Here is a 6377-nt window from a genome sequence, read left to right on the forward strand (position 1 = left end):
GCCTAAACAAAATAAGTTTCTAAGTAAAGCACTAATCACATAGCAATCAAAATAGGAACTGAACTAAAACAAAATAGCCTAACAAAATAGCCTAGACCTAGATCACATAGTCAAATCTGATGCTCTTGCTGCCATACATTTTCTCCCCTTTTGTCACATCAAAAAGGAGGGAGGGACTAATGAGAGCTAATAAGGAGGAAAGTCGGTGTTTATGCATAATTCCCGGAGATCATCCTTAACATTTCTAACTTCTTCCCTTAGCATCATCACTTCATCTCGTGTTTGGCGAGCAATTGCTAAATGTTCTATCATTAGTTCACGAAGAGAATGTTCTTGAGAAGAATCCATAGCTGGTTGAGGTGGTTGGTTGTTGAGGTGGTGAACCAACCTCCATGGGATCATAAGGGATTTTTTCATTGCTGTTGTTGCCCTCTGTTTCTTCCTCTTATACTCCTTCTTCCATTACAACTTCTTCATCATTGCCTACAAACTTGGGGTCAAACCAATTTCCATGATCATCATCCTGTCGCCTCATGCGAGAAGGGCTAATGTATTAAAGCAGTGTGTAGGTAGTAGCTTCATCCGAGTTTACCCTACAATCTTAACCCTTTTTGCCCGAAATATTTTTGTGAGAGTCATGGCATAAAAAAGATGGGTTTTCTGTCTTTTCATGCAATCCATCATGTGGTGGTATATCAAGTAAGCTAGATCAAATTTCCACCCTTTAAGAACACACCAAGTCAGAAATGTTTCCACGAAGGAAACATCAGAAATACCACCGAATTTTAAGATGATAGAATGAATGATAACTTGATTGATCATCCTAGCCTCAATAGATAGTTGACTGGACTTAATGTTGTCAACATTCGTGGTGGTTTTATCATGACTAATCTCTTGGACAGCCGTAAAAACATCAAAATCTTCCCCTTCATACCATGAATGAGTTTCATAGTGTTGAAAGTCTCCCTCGGGAATGTTTAGCAAGGTCCTCAAATCTCTCTTTCGGAGAGGACTTTTAGTTCCCATTATATACATGTGAAGGGAATTAATTCCATCAATCTTTTTTAGATGAGAATAGAATAGGCGTACCAATTTAGGATAGAATGGTACCTCCATTGATAAGAAATCTCTTAAGCCAATAGCATGAAAGAGGTCATAGGTATTGAGATTGTTGTATGCACAATCTTCACTGGTGAGTACCTTCTCGTAAGCAACCTTTTTTTTGAATGAATATGGTTTCGACTATCTCCTTGTATTCAAGAATTTGGAAGGGTTTGAGGTTACGAGGAACTGCAGATGGAACAGGAGGAAGAGGATTTGAAGATCCTGCTTTATGATCATGAGAATTTCTAGTTCTCTTCTCTCGGGTTTGAGTGTCGCGTTGAGGATTCCTTCTGGGACCCATTCATGATGATTAAAGGTGACTCACTAAGAGGGTTTCGGTAGAGATGAGGAGGTTAAGGTTTAGAGATTCGACAAAAAGGGTTTCAGCCGAGACAAAGATTGAAGGTTTGATTAATTTAGAGATGTGTAAATGAATTAATCAATCACTAATTGAAAAGTAACGAAACCTAAATCAAGATTCAAGATTGAAATCATTGAGTGAATGTATTTCATAAATCTCAGTGTATCGAACCTGAACAATTTTCCAATTCCGCAGCCGAGCTAGATCTTAAATTTTAAACTTGAAATTACAACTCGATCGGATTTGTTTTGACACCGAAATTAGCCAATTACAAAAATTATATTTCACAATCTCCCCCTTTGGCAATTTCGTGACAAAACCCTAAAAAAACATGTAATCTACCAAAGTAGAAAAAGCAAATTACAATTTGTACAAGGACACGAAATTCTTTTTATTCTCTATTCTCTTCTCTTTTGGATAAAAATTTACCTGATTTTCTGCACATTGATCAAGCAAAACTACTAGTGAAAGTTTAACAAAAATAATTTATGAAACTCCCCCTGACTCTCCCTTAAGAAATCATCTAGTTTTTTCCCTCTTTTTGGAACAAATTGACAAAACTATTAATGTCAGAGCAAAGAAAATAGAGAGAAATAGTTAACGCAATTAAACATGTCATTAATCCAAAAAGTAATAATATCCACAAAATAATGTCAATGTAAACCGATCAAAATATGATGTCATGAATGTATGATTAGAGAACAAAATAAATCATGCATCAGCATCTCCCAAAAATAGTCAGAAGAATATCAATAATCATCACCATCATCCTGATCATCATCACCATCACCACTATCATCAAATTCCTCATCATCACCACCATCACCACTATCATTAGACTCCCCATCATCATCCTCAGCAACTAAACATGAATCTGGAGAAGCAAGTCTGTAAACATCCTTAGAAGAACCACTTGCCTGCTGACTTCTAATCTGCCTCATCTCAACCTTGAGATCTCATATCTCATTTATCATTCTGCCAAACATGGTATTGTAATTCTGAAGAAGAAGAGAGTACAATAGGTTTGCATCTTTTTTAGAAAAACTGTGTAATCTTAGGAATCTATGACGATGTCTCTTCAGATCCTCTATGTGCTTTCCTAGCATTCTCTCTTGCTTTTGTGGACTTGTTCGGAGTATGAATGTAACGACCCGGTCATTTGCCTTCCTTTCCTTTCTCCTGAAATTTTACGAATGAATTTTTTTCGTTTAATTTTCTTTTCTGAACTCTGTTTCGTGTCGCTTAGTGTCATCTCAAGTGCTCAGAATTGGTTTATGAGACTCTTTCATGTGAATTGACAACTTCCCTTGAGGACCGAGTCATTTTTGCATTTTTTGTTTTTCGGACACTATGCGCTATTTCGTTTTTTCCCTATTTTGTCATTTTCCCTATTTCGTCTTATCTCTGTTTGTCAGTTTTTGACACAACCTCACTTCTCATACTCAGAGTTGGGTTTTGACTTCACGTGCCTTCATTTTGAGTGGTTTCCTCGAAATACGTATATTTACTTTGGCAAGAAAGTACTCTGGTTGCTCCCGGTGTCCATAAGGGCATAGATGCACAATTCTTCAGAATCTTTTTCATTTCTTGGGGTATTTTTCGTAAATATCTTTTGAAGATATTTTATTTCAGGGGCATCTAAGAAAATATCTTTTGGAAGATATTTTCATTTTGGGGCAATTTCGCAGTTAACCCTTTTTGTAGAGGCCATTGTGCACTTAACGAAAGTTATTGCAAAAATGTCTCGTCTGGAGCCTGGATCCTCGTACGGGATTCATTTTCACTTTTCGTTGACTTGTAAATTCATAGAATTTCCTTCTGGTCATTTTTCTCCAGTTTCAGAGTTTTTGGACCCAGTTGCCGCCGAACTTGTTTAGGGCATAACTTTATGCTTGGGACTCAATTTTTGACGCCGTTTCTTCCATTATTCTTATTTTCTCATTTGGAATCTTTTTTGTTCATGGAGTTTTGCCGTTTGAGCGCGTTTGCTCAAAATCCACTTTTCTGGACCCGGCGGGGCCCTTTCGAGGCACTTTTTGAGACTTACTATAAATATAGGACTTAAGAACAAAAAAATTAGATTTCTTCTTCTTCTTCCTCTCCCATGGCCAACCAAGCTCCCTCCCATGGCTGCCACTTTCTCTTTCCTCCTTTGATCCACTTTTCTTTGATGAAAAATCGTCGGCCTTAACATTTGTTATTTGCCTCGTCGTGCTTTACCATTATCCCTTATTAGAAACCATTTTTGACCAAATTTCGAGTTCAGGATTGAGGTCAAGTTTGGATTTTCATGGGGCTTCTTGGGGATTCATATAGATCGTGTTGTCCCCGACAAAACTTAGGAGTTTCGTCGGATTCGGAGCCGTTTCAATTCGGTGGGGATTTGGGATTTTTATCTCAAATTGAGGTAGGAGGTGTTATAAGTTTAATTCTTGTTATATAACATGCTATTGATGCTTATACAACTTGATTGCATGCTTAAATATGAAATCTAGAGTTTTATTATTTAATTTTCTTGTATTGGATTTGATTTTTACGGTTGCTTATGATTTGTTTTAAACATGTGGCATGGTAATATAATACTCTATAATATGGTCATTGACATATATTAAACTGAGGGAATTTGAACAAGTAATAAAGATTTTATTTAATATTTATCATGAATAAAATTATAAATCATGTGGCCTTAACTAGCTTAAAATCAATATGTGTTAGCATATTAAATTAGGCCTTAGCATGCTCTCCAACATAGTTGAATTTGAAAGTAATTGGAGGTGTTTTGAAAATTAGCAATTATTAATTAATTTACCCCGAGTGCACTATTCACTCTATTTGATTTCCGACTTGATATTCTTAATTTACATGCCATATAGCTTCACATATATTTGATTTAGAATATTCGGTTAGGTTTTGAAACCTTTTATTTAATTAAATTCCATATTTAAGATTTAATCCTCATGGTGATATACAACTTGGAATTGTATTGTGGCATGCTAGAAAATTAAGCTTAGGTATAGTTGTTCACATATATTAAATTGGGATTAATTACATGAGAATTGCAACTTTTAATTTATATTTAACTTTAGTGGAAGTTTAATTCACAAGGTCTTAAATTGAATGAAATAAACTTGTAATGTGATATTACATTAGTTCTTGGCATGTTTTCCGACATAGGTTAATTTGAGAGCATTTGGTTAAGTTTGAAAATCAAGAGATTTTAATTAAAAGAATTAATTAAAATCTATTTTGTGATCCCATTAGCTTAATTAAGGTTTTAACTTGATATTTGTATTGGCCATGACTTGTTTACTAGTATATATTAATTTGGGACTATTTGAAGTTGTTTTAGAACCTTGGGATTTAAATTAGCATGATTTAATTAAAGTTCTACTTTGTTATTCTAACAACCTAATCGAGTTTTAGAATGGATATAGGTGATGACCTTGCCATGTCCTTTAACATGTGTTAAATTGAGGTTAATTGGAATTGAATCGGAATCCATAGAATTTAATTGTGTTTATCTATTTAAATTCTATCAATTTGCTCCATGATCTAGTTGTGTTTTAGAAGTGGTTTCTATATTCAAATCATGGACTTAGACTTGTTGTATATTCATTTGGTTATGTTGTGAACATTGGATAACATAGTTGCTATGTTTGTACTCATGAAAATATGTTTTCCTTATTGAATATATTGTTGCCTTGTGTAATGATTTGCACATTTCATATTTAACATCTTTCATGCATAGCGTGTAACGAATCGCACACTGAAGATTCAACATTCATCATATCATATTAGTTGTGGATTTAGAGCACGTATTGTATAGGTTTCCAAATTTGGTTGTGCTTGGTAGATAGTTGATCATTTTACATATTCCTGTTGATATATGTGTTGTTGCATAACTTGTTGATTTTGGAAACTTGGGGATGTCGTTGTTTGACTATGGCTAGGACGTGGTTCTAGTACGGGGGATAGTCCCTCTATATAGTCTAGTGCACACATAGGGAGGTTACCTATGGGCTTGTAACCCTAAAGTAACTGTGTTGTCGGTCTGATCCGGCGTGACGTCCGAGTATCCACTTTGCTTGATTTCGGATTTCATTCTTAAGTTGATAACTAGATGATGTTGTAACTTGTTGTTTCTTATTTGTCGTTCCATTTTAAGTTACATGATGTTAACTTTGCGAAATTGTGCTTTATGCGTTGTATTGGAAGTTCCAATGTTGGTTAAATTGCATCGATATTGAAAATTGTGTTTTGACGTTCTAACAAAGTTTAGGATTGATCCTATTGATTCATTTATAACTTAGACGTTAGGTGGCATGACCCACTTCTGTTGTTTTCGTACTTTAGATTTTAAGCTGATAGCTTTAAGAAATTGTATTTTGTTGTCTTATATAATATGCTTTTATGTGGTTAGATTGCATTGAAGTTGTAATTTGCGTTTTGATTGTTCAGCATGGCCTAGGATGATTCCTTAGACTTATTTAGAACATAGACGTTAGGTGACATGATCACTTTAGTTGTTTCTGTATTCGAGATTGCAAGTTAATACCTTTAAGATATATCTTGTTGCTTTGTATAACGTGCTTCCATATTGTTTAAATGGCATAGATGATGTGATTTATGCTAGAAACACTCTAAGGTAGCTTAGGATGCTCCCTGAGTCTCATTTCGATATAGACGTTAGGTCGCATGAACCCCTTTAACATGTTTCACCTTAAGGTGATCAATTTGTAAAATGCTAGGTCGATGCATGCTCATCTCCTACGAATAGCTTTATGTTACTCACTCCTACGATACTGGGGCATATTTCAGGTACGAAGACTTGGTTCGTGATGCCTAGCATTCCTTGGATGTCGTGTAGCTTTCAAGTTTCCATTTCATGCAAATGTTAGCATGAAATATCATT

The sequence above is a fragment of the Cornus florida genome, unplaced genomic scaffold (genome assembly GCF_030987335.1).
Source record: "Cornus florida cultivar Cherokee Brave unplaced genomic scaffold, ASM3098733v1 CherokeeBrave_3.0.0_Hap2_Chr11, whole genome shotgun sequence".
In the NCBI taxonomy this organism is placed as follows: domain Eukaryota; kingdom Viridiplantae; phylum Streptophyta; class Magnoliopsida; order Cornales; family Cornaceae; genus Cornus; species Cornus florida.